Here is a 15,877-nt window from a genome sequence, read left to right as displayed (position 1 = left end):
CAATAGAGTTTGGACTCGGTCTCCTTGATCCACTATAACCGTTAATCTGTATTATGAAGTATTCTAAAAATAAAATCTCAGCATTGTTATCTGTGAAAAGTGTCTAGATAATAAATGGTTGGGGCTACACGTGATTGATTTTTTTGTGATTTAACATAAAACAACAAATCAAGAGTATTTATATTATGGATTGCTCTGAGTCACAGCTTTTTGTAGAATCAAGATGAATAAGAAAGGTAAAGGCATATCCTTATTGAAACCGTGGGTACTTAAAACTGAGAGGCGAAGCCCTCGTAGATATACACAAAATTAACATTTGGAATGGACGGCGAGTGAATGTCAAGGGACAAGATTGTAAATATAAATCTAAAATATAAACTTTATTTATCTTACAAGAATTGCGAAACAAGTTATGTCAACTTATACTGATCACTCTTGTTGGCCCGGATTTAAGCGCGCGGGGGGTCTTATTGTGAGAGGAAACCGGAATACCCGGGGAAAACCCACGTGGTCGGCAAGGTGACCCCTGGCCTTTTCACGTCCGTTCCGGGAATCGAACCCCGGTTGGCTAGGTGAAAGGCGAGTCCGTTATCAACCAACCACCCAAGGGACAAGATTACGTTTTAATATCAGAAAAAATGATACAAAAGTAGGTTAAAATCAATATGAGGATACACAAGTGAATATCAACCTTCAACTTAAATTAAAATAAGGTGCAATAAACGCAAGCAATTAACTGACCTATTGAACTGCATTATACAGCTGTTTCGTTCCACTAAGACACGTTAATGATGACGGGAAAATCGAAAGATAACGAAAGAAATGTTCAACTCAAGGCGGGGTGATGTACAAGCCCTATAATTCAGTGTATTTAAAAAATCGTAATATCCTTTGATATCGTGCAACATCCTATCCTTTGATATCGTGCAACATCTCATCCTTTGATATCGTGCAGCATCTTATCCTTTGATATCGTGCAACATCTCATCCTTTGATATCGTGCAACATCTCATCCTTTGATATCGTGCAGCATCTTATCCTTTAATATCGTGCAACATCCTTTGATATCGTGCAACATCCTATCCTTTAATATCGTGCAGCATCTTATCCTTTGATATCGTGCAACATCCTATCCTTTAATATCGTGCAACATCTCATCCTTTGATATCGTGCAACATCCTATCCTTTAATATCGTGCAGCATCTTATCCTTTGATATCGTGCAACATCTCATCCTTTGATATCGTGCAGCATCTTATCCTTTGATATCGTGCAACATCCTATCCTTTGATATCGTGCAGCATCTTATCGTTTGATATCGTGCAGCATCTCATCCTTTGATATCGTGCAGCATCTCATCCTTTGATATCGTGCAACATCTTATCCTTTAATATCGTGCAACATCTTATCCTTTAATATCGTGCAACATCCTATCCTTTAATATCGTGCAGCATCTCATCCTTTGATATCGTGCAACATCTCATCCTTTGATATCGTGCAGCATCTCATCCTTTGATATCGTGCAACATCTCATCCTTTGATATCGTGCAGCATCTTATCCTTTGATATCGTGCAGCATCTTATCCTTTGATATCGTGCAACATCCTATCCTTTAATATCGTGCAGCATCTTATCCTTTGATATCGTGCAGCATCTCATCCTTTGATATCGTGCAGCATCTCATCCTTTGATATCGTGCAACATCTCATCCTTTGATATCGTGCAGCATCTTATCCTTTGATATCGTGCAGCATCTTATCCTTTGATATCGTGCAGCATCTTATCCTTTAATATCGTGCAGCATCTTATCCTTTGATATCGTGCAACATCTCATCCTTTGATATCGTGCAGCATCTTATCCTTTGATATCGTGCAACATCCTATCCTTTAATATCGTGCAACATCCTATCCTTTAATATCGTGCAACATCCTATCCTTTGATATGATTATATTTGTAATTACATTAAAAGTTTGAGAAACTGGACATGTTCATGTCTTGTTATTCGGAAATGATAAAGAAATGCACTAAATAGACATGTACAATCTCACTTTGCGTTGACAAAAACATTATTGACATACACGAAAACTTACTTTCGGTTTCTGTTTCTTTAATACAAATATACACAGACGACCATTGTGTTACAACGTCAAATTTGGACACCATGGTGTTAAAATACTTGTGTTCTTCGCTTTTTTATGATCAAGTTTGCATGATGATACTACAGTATATAACCGTAACAATATATTCATCGCTTAAACAGGAAGTTTGTAGAAACATTTGTCAAGAAAAACATTTCGTTCCACCATGTGAATATAAACTGTTGTATTTTCTAATGTTAATATCTTGGCCGTTCTTTTGTGTTTAATCTGTACATAACGTACATCGCCAAGAATTGACAATGGCGACAACGACACTTTACAAACAGTCATGCGTTATATAATGATTACACCTTCGTACATTCACGTTCGAAATGCCTTGCAGGTTATTTTCATTACATGGGTACAATTCCGATAAATGACAATATCAAATTTCAATTGGTGTTATATTAATCAACAAATGATAAGTTCTTGCTTGCCATTTGATATACTTTCAATCCAAAAATAAGTATGTACGAAATAGGGACAGGGAGTGAATTATTATTATTACTTTAGACAAGGAAGTAATATAGTTTCAGTTTCCTCATCTGGATGTGATAAGTACCCTATATACAGTGTATTGTGTTTGGAGTTCCTGAAGCGCTCTATACACCAACGTTTCCTGTTAAGCGGACCGACAGAATATTCATACGGAGCTTACCACATCAAGGCACAGAGATTCATTTTTATTGAAAAAGGTAAAATGTTTTACTAATAATTCCATCATGGATAACCTAAGAAGATTTTTATCGTTAAATGGACTAAATGGTTAGATTTCATCATTTTTTCCCATGCATTTGATTTCGGGCAAGCATTGTAAGATTAAAACTAAAATTCGATTCTTCACAAAATTATAACACTCTCCGAGAGAAATTGAAAAAAGATTATCCGTTTCAAACTAACGCTTGTCGACACTCGCTGTTTTGTCTATCATCAATCGCTGTTTAGATCAGAAATGGCCAAGTTCATGACGTGACCTTTCGGAGCCTCGTTTTCACCTGCCGTTTTGATATTATTTCTTACTATGTATAATTATGTAATTAACCAAAACTTAATTTACCAGCCATGTTTCAATTCTTACTTTGTAAAAGTACCTCTTGTTTCACACTATATGATGTCATGAGATGGCCTAGTAAGATTGGAGTGAGGTTTTTCTGAAAATACCATATCCATATAAACTTGTATACTTAATTTTTTGGATACCCTCGTCTTACAACGTACCGTGGACATTCTTGTAGCGTATTGTGAGTTTTCGTAGTTGGAGTTTCGTGAACTTACTGAATTTCTGTTTATCTGGACATGACCGATACAGGTAAAATCTCAGGTGCTCAGGGTCACTCAGGTGAGTTAATCAACAGTGAATCAAAGCACCCCGTTTATTACCAGGTAACAAGCCTATCTATCTACATACAGGTACTGTTCCATTAGTTGATTCTGGAAATAAACGGGACATTAATCAAATTTCACCGCACAATTCCTCCCAAACAGACCTGAAACGTTCTTTTACAGTATGAATCACCTGGTCAAGCTAACCAGTCTGCTGGTATTTCGATTCACGATTTCGCGCCTACTCCAGCTTTCACCTTAGTGAGACGGACAGAGTATATCAAACCGTATCGGACCCCTGTTTTATAAACCATTTAGTTCAAATATTTGCCGTTCCGTGGCGGAAGCTGTTGCAAAAGCTAGACAGTGTCTTCAATGAAAAAAAAATATTCAAAACTACCAGATGACAAAATGCGCCATTTCTTTGAAAATAAAGAATATATCAAAAAACATTGTGTCTGGTTCTTTGGAAACTAACTTTAAACACCAAATAGAACAACAAATTTCTATCCTACAAAATATTATTGAAACAAAGAATGTCGAGCTCTCAGCTCTTAGACAGAAAATAAAACATTTAGAATCTATTCAACGTTCAAACAGCAAAATGACGTTTCAGATGAACACGAACGATATTCCAGACGTACATATCTGTAGTTTGTAAATGTACCTATTGACGGCTAGGCAAATTTCTACTCTTTAAAATCGGTGCTTAATATCTGTTACAGCATGTTGAAGATTGCGGTCAAAAGTGATAAACAATAAGATGAGTAGATTAAAATAGATGAGTAACATTTAATACTTAGTCAAAATGTATATCAAAGCATACAACCTCTGCAACAGTTTGTGCTTACTTTTGCAATATGGAGGTCTTATATATACATTTTTCTATGTTTTCCCCTTTCAATTTTCATTTATTTCTGGTTCGAGTAGCCTGAATGTAGATTGACAAGTTGTAATACAGTGTGTTACGTATACATTAGTTATCTACAACCATAAGTGTGTCCTCGGGACTCCAGCTGTCATACGATATGATTATACATTGTAATATGATTATCATTACTTTTTGTATAGTCAGTGTGTAAGGGTGTGTGCGTATGTGCGCGCACATGTTGATATACATTTCAAATACAGGTAATACATATATATGTGTGGAAGTATTTGAGTGAATGTGTACATGGGTAGGTGGATGAACTCGTTAGGGAGTGTATACCTATGTATATACAGATGTTAAAGTGATTAATGTCATTTTTGTTGTACTCGTATTGTCAGCAAAAATGGGAAAAAAATCTACATGAATACTTGAGTTTCATAATCGTTCCATTGACTGAATTCTTGTTTCTGCGTCCGACAAATGAACTGTCTAATTTGTGGTGGTCAGGAGGCGGGCATATGTACGGAATTCAGTCGTTGGCACTGTCAGAAATCGTCTTGATAATTACTCATAATATATATACATATAAATTAAAACAATTCTCTAAACTTGGTCGTGCTTTAAGTAATAATAAGATTAATGATAACATTAAGTAAGGTTATACGTTTCTCCCACGACGTGTTTGTGTATGTCGGCGTGTGTTTTGCTTCATGCATGTGTGTTTTGGTGTATAGCTTTACCTTTCTTTGTAGAGTTGGTTGTATGCAGTCTAGATTTTATTGTTAAGAAATTCTTAAAATTCACACGCGTGGTGAAAACAATTATGTTTAATGAATTCTATTTTGTAAATGAGTACTTTTTAAATAGGGTTATTAAAAGTTTCTATATATTACTAATAATGCTTGATTAAATGTAAACGAAGCCTCTTTATCGGTCTATCCTTCAAAATTCATTGTATACCAAATACAACTTTTATTTCCCTTTTTAGTTTATAACTCCTTTATCTCTTTTCTACTTTTATTTTGATCAATTTTCTTACTGTGATCGCCAAACTCAAAAATATGTCATTCGCTTTCTGTAGACCATCTTTACATTTTTCTTCCAAAGTGTTGTTAACCAAAACATTGAACCCGTACATCAAGCAAGGGGCGTCGATTACTGCCCACACATCAATCAAGAATGTGGTCAATTACTGCCCACACATCCATCAAGAATTGGGTCAATTACTGCCCACACATCCATCAAGAATGGGGTCAATTACTGCCCACACATCAATCAAGAATGGGGTCAATTACTGCCCACACATCCATCAAGAATGGGGTCAATTACTGCCCACACATCCATCAAGAATGGGGTCAATTACTGCCCACACATCCATCAAGAATGGGGTCAATTACTGCCCACACATCCATCAAGAATGGGGTCAATTACTGCCCACACATCAATCAAGAATGGGGTCAATTACTGCCCACACATCAATCAAGAATGGGGTCAATTACCACTCATACATAAATCAAAAGGTCAATTACGGCCCGACTGGCATGAATACCAGTACAATCAAACATGTATAAGACAATGCAAATAGAGTGAAAATTACCAGTACAGTGGAACAAATATACAACAAAGAGATACCATTATTCGAAACCTTTTTGTGATCAACGGGTGACCAATGATCATCAAATATTTAGTAAATTTAACTTTAATTATAATTCTTCACTGCACTGATGTTAGCGTAGTCCTGTCATTCTAATCAACACACTGAATATATACAAAAAACCAGGAACAGTTTCAACATCTAGAAAAGAACAGTCCATCGATATGTTTTGCCCTACTGACTGACAAACACAAGTTCATAATGTGTCATCTGCATCACACAACCACTTTCCTTCAATCATGGCTAGGATCCAACATCGACTCTGGAAGAAAAGTAAACCTGGCACAGACTCTATTCAAAATGAAGGGGTAGGGTGGGAGGGTTTCCTCTTGTTCACCGTGAAAAAAACGGAAATGAAAGGTCGTTTCCGGTGTAAAAACAAAAGGTCTAAGAGGGCTGAACATTATCGAGTGGATGATGGGAGGTAACTCGCGTTGGAAATCAAAAATATTAAATAGTTATTTATTAAATATTAATAATTTGCATTATTTTCAATCTATTACCGACCCTGATAACTCTTATGAATCCTTGTCCTATTTATTATAGGTGTGTTAAATGTCACTCCCCAAGACGTAGTAGATATTATTCAAAGTTACGACGTAAACAAAGCCTCAGGACCATACAGAATAAGCCATACAATGTTAAAACTAGCAGTCAATGAGAATGCAGTACCCCTTTCGATTTTATTTAACGAGTCTCTTAACATATGCCAATTTCAATGTTCTCGGAAACTTGCTCTTGTTATACCACTTTGCAAGAAATGTTATTTTGAGCTTCCAGAAAGCTACCCACCAATTTCGTTATTAAGCTGTATTGGGAAAGTTTTTGAACGTATCTTATATAAATATATATATCATTATTTTGTTGATTAAAATTTGTTGTATAAACTACAGTCTGGGTTTCTTCCGAACCACTCTATTACTCATCAGCTAATAGAAGTTTACTATAAAATTTCAGCTGCTCTAGATAATAAAGAACATATAGCGATTATCTTTTGTGTTTTTTTCGAAAGATTTCGATCGTGTTTAGCACAGGGGAGTAATTTTGAAGCTTGGAAATTATGAAATTACAGGAAAGTTACTGAAATGGTTTGGATACTATCCCTCTGAGAGAAAAAATCAGTTGTTATGAAAAAGTGTATTGAAAGAATTCTTAAAGCTGGAGTTCTTCATGGTTCAGTTTTAGTGCCGTTGTTTTTTCTTACATATATTAATGATATTGCAGATACTTTACTATCACTTGCTCGACTATTCGCTGATGATACAGCATTGGCACACTCAACTAAAAATTTGGCAGAATTGGAGCAAGTTATCATTTTGATTTAGAGCAACTAAGACTTTGGTACGAAAAATGGTTAATGTCTTTTAATCCACTTAAAACTGAATAATTATTGTTATCATTTGTTAACCTACCTTATGAACCTAAATTTGAATTTGATGGCAACACGATTCCCTTAGTCAAGTCTCATAAGCATTTAGGAGTTAACATTAGTGAAAACACCAAATGGAGTGTCCATATTGATAGCATTATAAATAAACCTAAAAATTGTTTGTCAACTCTTAGAAACCTAAACTATACTCTAAACAGGAAACTTCTTTAAAAATCATTTTTTGTGTATATTAGGTCTCTTCTAGAATATGCTTGTGAAGTTTAGGATAACTGAACGAAGGAGATACAGAAGCTATTGAAAATACATAGTATGAATCCGTCAGAATTATCACAGGTTAGCCCATCTTTACCTGTAAATCACTCTTATGTCAAGGCTTAAACTGGTAATCCTTAAAAGAACTTTGGGTGTTTTTAAAAACTCTGTCTTTTATATAGAATTCAGTCTTGTAATTCACCAAACTATCTTGTGTCTCTCCTTTCTCCGAAAGTGTATGACTTGTCCACTTATAATTTCAGAAATAAAGATAAATATCAAATTCCCCATTACCGTCTTAGTCTAACTATGTCTTCTTTCATTCCTAACACCTGTAATTTATTGTTAAATCTGTCATTAGAAAAAAGAAATAGCGGCACTTTGAAACAGCTTCAAAATTCTATCAGACCAGCAAAATTACCCTTATATGGGAAGATTTTTAAAAGAGTACTGCGAAAAGAGAGTTAATATTTTACATTGTCGTATCCGTAATGGTGTTAGTATTCTTAATAATGATATATTCCGTGTTAATCTAACTGACAGTCCGTACTGTCGATGTGGACTTACTGTAGTGGACGGGAAACATTTTATTTTTCGTTGTCCATTATACAATGTAGAAAGAAATAAAATGCTGAGACATTCATTTTAGGTATGGTAAAATTACATATGAAAACCTTATGTATGGTGATAATTCCTTGGACGTAAAATTAAATGAAGCTATTTGTAAAAAAATATTATCGATAGCAAAATATTTGTGTAAGTACATATACAGGTCATTATATTTCTACATGTCGACAGTGCCATTTGACTAGCCCTGAGCACCTACTTTGTTCTTTTTTTTTTTAATTTATAATTCTCAACATCCCATTTCCTTTCTGTTATTTGCACCTTTTTTCTTTACTGTCCTTTTTCTTCTTTACTTAAAATTTGAAAAATTCCATTTATGTACTGATTTATTTAGGTCATTGCTAAGTTATGTATATGTATAATTGTATTGTGGAGAGGACATTTATAAGTTGTGACAACTTGCGCCCGATCCTATTGTGTAAGATTTATGCAATAAAATTGATTTAAATTCAAACAGAGCGAAATAAAAGAATTTGAATTAATCTGAATCTAAAATTGCACGTGCAAAGACATTGATTTCACTCTCCGAACGATAATGATATTAATTAGTGTTGGGACGCTACTATTTTATTTTAATTTTTTTTTCGTTGTTAATAAAATGGTTATGCAAATTTTAAAATATTATGATTAGCAGAAAGTAAACGATTTTTAACAGATATCTAAAACAAATAATGCTTTTTATCAGTTATGAAATGAATATCTAGCCATTAAGTCCCTTTGACAATTAGCTTGAACCATTTTTGAAGTTAAGGATTGTGTGATCATATCTTTCAGAGTTTTGCTGATGATAAACTGATAATGAATTGCTGAAAAAACATTTAATTTTCATTTAGCGTAAATTTCTTCTTATCATTTATGACTACCAACATAACAACAAAAACACAATCTCTGATATACCTCTGAACATGTAGACTATTTCCTATACTGTTCTGATATAGTACCTATATACAGGTGGAATACTTACCTGTTCTGTTCATAGTGTGTATTACATTATTTCAATTTAACATAGAGATCTGCAGATGTCGAGAAAGTCGTAGCACAGGTTTGCATATTTTTGAGATACACAAACATACATTTTACTCAAATATATATATGTACAACCTTAAATGCACTCATGAGATATTAAGAAAGTCTATAATAAGAACTGATAATGAATACTCCTTTGGTAAAACTGTTAAAAATATCCAAACACATCATCAAATATAAACCACTGTTACAAGTTAACAAAATATCACTTTAGATATAAGACGGGATGCTCTGTGCTGGATAGCATCAGCTGAACCATTCTCCAAACGTTCTTTGAGTTGGTTGAGGCAGCTGTCAATGTTACGGTAACGTTTTGGTCAGTGTCTCTGTTTACCTCCTGCTACATGTTGGATGAGCGTTATCTTGTTAGTGGCCAGGAACGCCAAGACATTTGAGCTAGGGTAAAGTTGGTTTTGAGTAGCATGAAAACTCATCAGTATGTTGCCTGGGTCTTCAAAATTGACTACAACAAAGGTAAACAGGTGGAGAACAACAACGCAGGTAAACAATTGGGACAACAACACAGGTAAAACAGGTGGGAAAATAACACAGGTAAAACAGGTGGGACAACAACACAGGTAGAACAGGTGGAAAACAACACCACAGGTAAACAGGTGGAGAACAACAAATGTAAACAGGTGGGACAACAACACAACTGGTGGAGAACAACATAGGTAAATCAGGCGGAGAACAATGGCACAGGTAAAACAGGTGGAGAACAACAACACAGGTAAACAAGTTGAAAACAACAACAAAGGCAAACAGGTTGGAGAACAACACAGGTAAACAGGTGGGAGAACAACACAGGTAAACAGGTGGGACAACAACAAATGTCAACAGGTGGGACAACAACACATGTAAACAGATGGGACAACAACACAACAGGTGGAGAACCCCATAGGTAAAACACGTGGAGAACAACAGCACAGGTACAACAGGTGGAGAACAACAACACAGGTAAAACAGGTGGAGAACAACAACACAGGTAAAACAGGTGGGACAACAACACAGGTAAACAGGTGGAGAACAACACAGGTAGAACAGGTGGAAAACAACACAGGTAGAACAGGTGGGACAACAACACAGGTAAAATAGGTGGAGAACAACAACACAGGTAAAACAGGTGGGACAACAACACAGGTAAACAGGTGGAGAACAACACAGGTAGAACAGGTGGAAAACAACACAGGTAGAACAGGTGGGACAACAACACAGGTAAAATAGGTGGAGAACAACAACACAGGTAAAACAGGTGGGACAACAACACAGGTAAAACAGGTGGGACAACAACACAGGTATAACAAGTTGAGAACAACAACAAAGGCAAACAGGTTGGAGAACAACACAGGTAAACAGGTGGGAGAACAACACAGGTAAACAGGTGGGACAACAACACAGGTAAACAGGTGGGACAACAACACAGGTTGAACAGGTGGAAAACAACACAGGTAAAACAGGTTGGACAAAAACACATGTAAACAGGTGGGACAACAACACAACTGGCGGAGAACAACATAGGTAAAACAGGTGGAGAACAACAGCACAGGTAAAACAGGTGGAGAACAACACAGGTAGAACAGGTGGGACAACAACACAGGTAAACAGGTTGGACAACAACACAGGTAGAACAGGTGGAAAACACAACAGGTAAAACAGGTTAGACAACAACATATGTAAACAGGAGGAGAACACAGGTAGAACAGGTGGAGAACAACACAGGTAAAACAGGTGGAGAACAACACAGGTAAACAGGTGGGACAACAACACAGGTAGAACAGTTGGGAACAACAACACCGGTAAAACAGGTGGAGAACAACACCACAGGTAAACAGGTGGAGAACAACAAATGTAAACAGGTGGGACAACAACACAACTGGTGGAGAACAACATAGGTAAAACAGGCGGAGAATAATAGCACAGGTAAAACAGGTGGAGAACAACAACACAGGTAAAACAGGTGGGACAACAACACAGGTATAACAAGTTGAGAACAACAACAACGGCAAACAGGTTGGAGAACAACACAGGTAAACAGGTGGGAGAACAACACAGGTAAACAGGTGGGACAACAACACAGGTAAACAGGTGGGACAACAACACAGGTTGAACAGGTGGAAAACAACACAGGTAAAACAGGTTGGACAAAAACACATGTAAACAGGTGGGACAACAACACAACTGGCGGAGAACAACATAGGTAAAACAGGTGGAGAACAACAGCACAGGTAAAACAGGTGGAGAACAACAACACAGGTAAAACAGGTTGAGAACAACAACACAGGTAAAACAGGTGGGACAACAACACAGGTAAACAGGTGGAGAACAACAACAAAGGTAAAACAGGTTGGAGAACAACACAGGTAAACAGGTGGGACAACAACACAGGTAGAACAGGTGGAAAACAACACCGGTAAAACAGGTTAGACAACAACATATGTAAACAGGTGGAGAACAACACAGGTAGAACAGGTGGGACAACAACACAGGTAAACAGGTTGGACAACAACACAGGTGGAACAAGTGGAAAACAACACAGGTAAAACAGGTTGGACAACAACATATGTAAACAGGAGGAGAACACAGGTAGAATAGGTGGAGAAAAACACAGGTAAACAGGTTGGACAACAACACAGGTAGAACAGATGGGACAACAACACAGGTAAACAGGTGGAGAACAACACAGGTAAACAGGTGGAGAACAACACAGGTAAAACAGGTGGGACAACAACACAGGTAAACAGGTGGAGAACAGCACAAGTAAACAAGTGGAGAACAACACAGGTAAACAGGCAGGACAACAACACAGGTTAAATAGGAACAGACTATAACTACTGTCATAACATTACTGCAGTCATATTTTCTCAAAAATGTGAGAAAGGAGAGCACGCCAGCACTACTATTTTATAGACAAAGAGAGATTTTCAGTTTGTTAGCTGGTGTCTATTTCTGTTTGGTTGCTTATGAATGGAATATAATCAAATCTTTGTTTTTCTCTGTGTCTTATGAAGGAGAGTCCAAGCTGGGGTGGATCGCTGTGTTTCAAGGACTTGCAATAAAGGAGACATGTCAGTAGATCTGGGAGCGTTTGCTGGTATTGCAGTATCAGGTGTATTAATTTTTGGATATTTTCTTTTCAAATTCTTATTAACATGTAAGTACTGCCAAGCTCAAAGGAGGAGTGATCTACCGGAACCGGATGTGACATCACTTGACAAAAATGAAAAAGTGGCAACCCCCCATGTGTCTGTTGATATTGGTAAGAAAATGTCATTATTAAATGTTTTCTATATCTTCAACTGATACATATTATTTTTTTCAATGGAAGAAGTTTCGATTTTGCATAAAAACATCAATCAATATGCTATAGTACTGGTCCAAACAGGTATTCTTTTAAAATACAGTTCTTTCTTTCTTTTCTTTCTTTCTTTCTTTCTTTTATTCTTTCTTTTCTTTCTTTCCGTGTGGAGAAATAGGCTCCCTCAACTCATTAATATTCATGAGATAATGTCGTCAAAATACCCCGTGACGTCACCAGATCTTGAGAGGCGGCAAGCATGGAAACAGGGGGTAGGAAAGGGTAAAATTATAGTTTTCTTTATTTCTTTATCCTGTTTCCAATATTAGATGTTGAGGCAAAACAAAACTTAATTTCTTTTTGTTTGTAAATAATGTCTATGCAGTTTAATGTATGAGCATGTAAATGTATGCTGTTTATTCGACCATTGCGCTTGTTCAGTAGTATTCAAAATAAATTCGTCAGTCACATTTATGACTGTGTTCGACTTTCCATAGCTTTACAAGCGCTCACTGTGATAGCTCCACTGATGGCATCTTACACAGCAGAGATATAATCATTATTGGGGAAAGCGGTTGAAAGGTGACACCGTGTTCAGAATATCTGGGTTTTTTTTCATCAGACCGTTCCTGCAAGTTATAAATCTAGTTACCCCGTTGCTGGCCCCTTCAACTTTTGATCACAAATGCATTAATAACTATTTCAAAGGTCTTAAGAACCTTAACATCTGCATCGTCTTCGGTATTGTTTCCGGAATCTGAAAATATCGAGTCGGTTCTGTAAATTGTAATAAGACGACAAAAGATTATATTGCGCTTACCGCTTCAATCAGTTTTGTGAATCTCGTGGGAACCTCAGAAAAATAACAATGATTATTATTATATTAATGCATACAGAACGGTGTCAGGTGCAATAAGTGACCGGTAAAAATGTGCCTGATCCCTTTAATTCTAAGATTCACTAGTTCTCGGTCCTTCTGCAATGCCTTTATAGTATATTCGAAAACCAAGATGGCGGATATGCAAATTAAGTGAGCGAGCTTAATCTGTCGTATGCTTTGTTTCTTTTTTCCATTTCAGAATTAGATATATCTTTTCTCATTTCAGGAAAACCTATGCAGATTTTCACTTTGCTGCCTTCGTATGAAGAATGTGTAAAGCCACCTGGTTATCTGTTGGACCTTGAAAAGCCACCATCTTACCGAGAGTATCTGTCTTGGACGGTAACAGAAGGTCAGGGAAACTACCCAACAGTCCTAGACTCATGACACTATCATCGAAATCTGTTGCAAAAGTTATGAAATCGCTTTTAGAAATATATGAAGATTTTGGATGGGAAAGAACTACAATGCGAAAAAGAATTAATGTAGCGATATGTGGTTTAAATTATGTTGAAATATGGGATTGGAACGATGATGTTGTTTTCATTGTCTTCATTTTTATGTAGTTTACCTTGTATGAACCTTTTCTTTTATTATAATTTTTCATCTTTTTTTTTTTTTTTTCATTTTGCGATGATGTTGTTTTCATTGTCTTGAGATCCATACTCATTTATCATGTTGGGTTGAAACTGTAATTTAAAATAAATTGATGAAGCTGAATTGATGCCACCTTTCCTCTTTAAATAGATGTATGAGAAGAAAATATATGTTTAAATAAAAAATGTACTAAACCAGGGAGGTTGTATTTACATGTATTCGTGTTGTTGTTGTTGCTGCTGCTTTTGCTGCTGCTGCTGCTGCTGCTGCTGCTGCTGCTGCTGTTGTTGTTGTTGTTGTTGTTGTTGTTGTTAATTGGCTTTTTGTTTTGAATCGAACACTTTTTACCAGGAGTTGTCTTTCCTTAACCATACTGATGTTATGGTTTTGACGTCAACTTTTTTTTCTTTCACCTGAATGGTGTCAAAATTTAAAAAAAAAGAATCTGAATACCATCAGTTTCCGATTGTTTTTTTTTTCAGAGCTTGAGTGGGACATCAAACTTAGAAATCTAGAAGCATAGTTATGTCATTAGAAGATGCAGGTCAGCTGAATGTTTTGATTGTTTCATGTAGAGATCTGACCTTTGAACCAAGACAATTTCGAAAATTAAATGCATCAGTTTCCTCCCAGTATCTCAGCTCTATAACGATAAGAGATACAGAATGAGTTCTTATTTTATTTTTGTGTTTTGTTTTGTCCGGAGTTAAAGCCCAGAGAGATACAGAATGAGTTCTTATTTTATTTTTGTGTTTAGTTTTGTCCGTAGGTAAAGCCCAGAGGGATAGAATATTTCACGAAACTGTTTCCAAGCTACCGGCCATTTTGTATGTCACATGGGTCACAGTTCCCCTATGATTTATCCTTCTCACGGCCCGAAACCTCTGTGTAGAACCTTTATCCTATTTATGAGAAGTGACAATAAGATATTACTTATAGATGGGTATGGAAGGACGGACGGATTGACAACGGACGACAAGACACGCACGACACAGACTCTTCTGATCTGTGACCAATAGCTCTCAAATGATTGCTTAAAGCCATCGGGCCTTGTTATCTAGCATAGATGGAAGTAGATAGAGTAAGCTCATATTTCTGTACAGTTTATTATTGTTTACTGAGAATTCGCTGTGAGTCTTAAGGATCAACAACAATAACAATGCAATGAAAGAGCATATTGTTCAAAACAAGAAAATCATATCCAATTAAAATAAGTACATACATATATGTATGGTGTGAAGTTACAGTACAATGTAAAAATATCATTCCAAGGCTGGCAGACTTACACGAGAAATAAGCGAAACATATGCAATATGACAGAGAAGTAGATAATATAATTCTTCACAATATATTTTCTCTCTGTAAATTTGAGCTTGATGCTGGACTGAACATTATAGATATTAACAGGAGGTTGCCGGCAACAGATACTAATAATAACACATTGACTTGGATCAAATCATTGATACTATGAGTGAGATGAACTTAAAGCTAAACTAGACTGTCAGTTTACTCTTGTAATCAAACATGATCATGTAGACTGACTTTTTCTCACTGGTAGTGTACTAATAAAATATGTTTTTGTAGTAGATCGAACAGGTCCTGAGGTCGTGGTTATTGACATATGTAATTTAAAGACATGTTTACGATTTATGATAATAATATTGGTGATATGTAAGTAAAATTTGTAATTGTTCTTATAACCTTACCTTGTTCTCATTATAATCTTTGTCAAACTATATAGAAATTGTATACGAAAAAATTGCATGGAAAATGGTGACAAGAAAATCTGATGTGTTACAATTTTACAGTTGATTTCGGTTGGTG

General features: G+C 36.1%; 1 long non-coding RNA gene across 1 annotated transcript; it reads left to right on the top strand.

Annotated features, from left to right (window-relative positions):
- The first annotated feature begins 2,745 nt into the window (after positions 1-2,745).
- Positions 2,746-13,972, top strand: LOC132545243 (uncharacterized). The gene is made up of 3 exons (XR_009554029.1): positions 2,746-2,833; positions 12,290-12,537; positions 13,683-13,972. It is a non-coding gene; the product is annotated as an uncharacterized LOC132545243 (long non-coding RNA).
- The last annotated feature ends 1,905 nt before the right edge of the window (positions 13,973-15,877 follow it).

Source organism: Ylistrum balloti, unplaced genomic scaffold (genome assembly GCF_031769215.1).
Source record: "Ylistrum balloti isolate Yb309-2 unplaced genomic scaffold, AGI_CSIRO_Ybal_v1 Utg369832, whole genome shotgun sequence".
NCBI lineage: Eukaryota > Metazoa > Mollusca > Bivalvia > Pectinida > Pectinidae > Ylistrum > Ylistrum balloti.
Note: the sequence above shows the minus strand (reverse complement) of the source record. Positions and strands in the feature narration are given on the sequence as shown.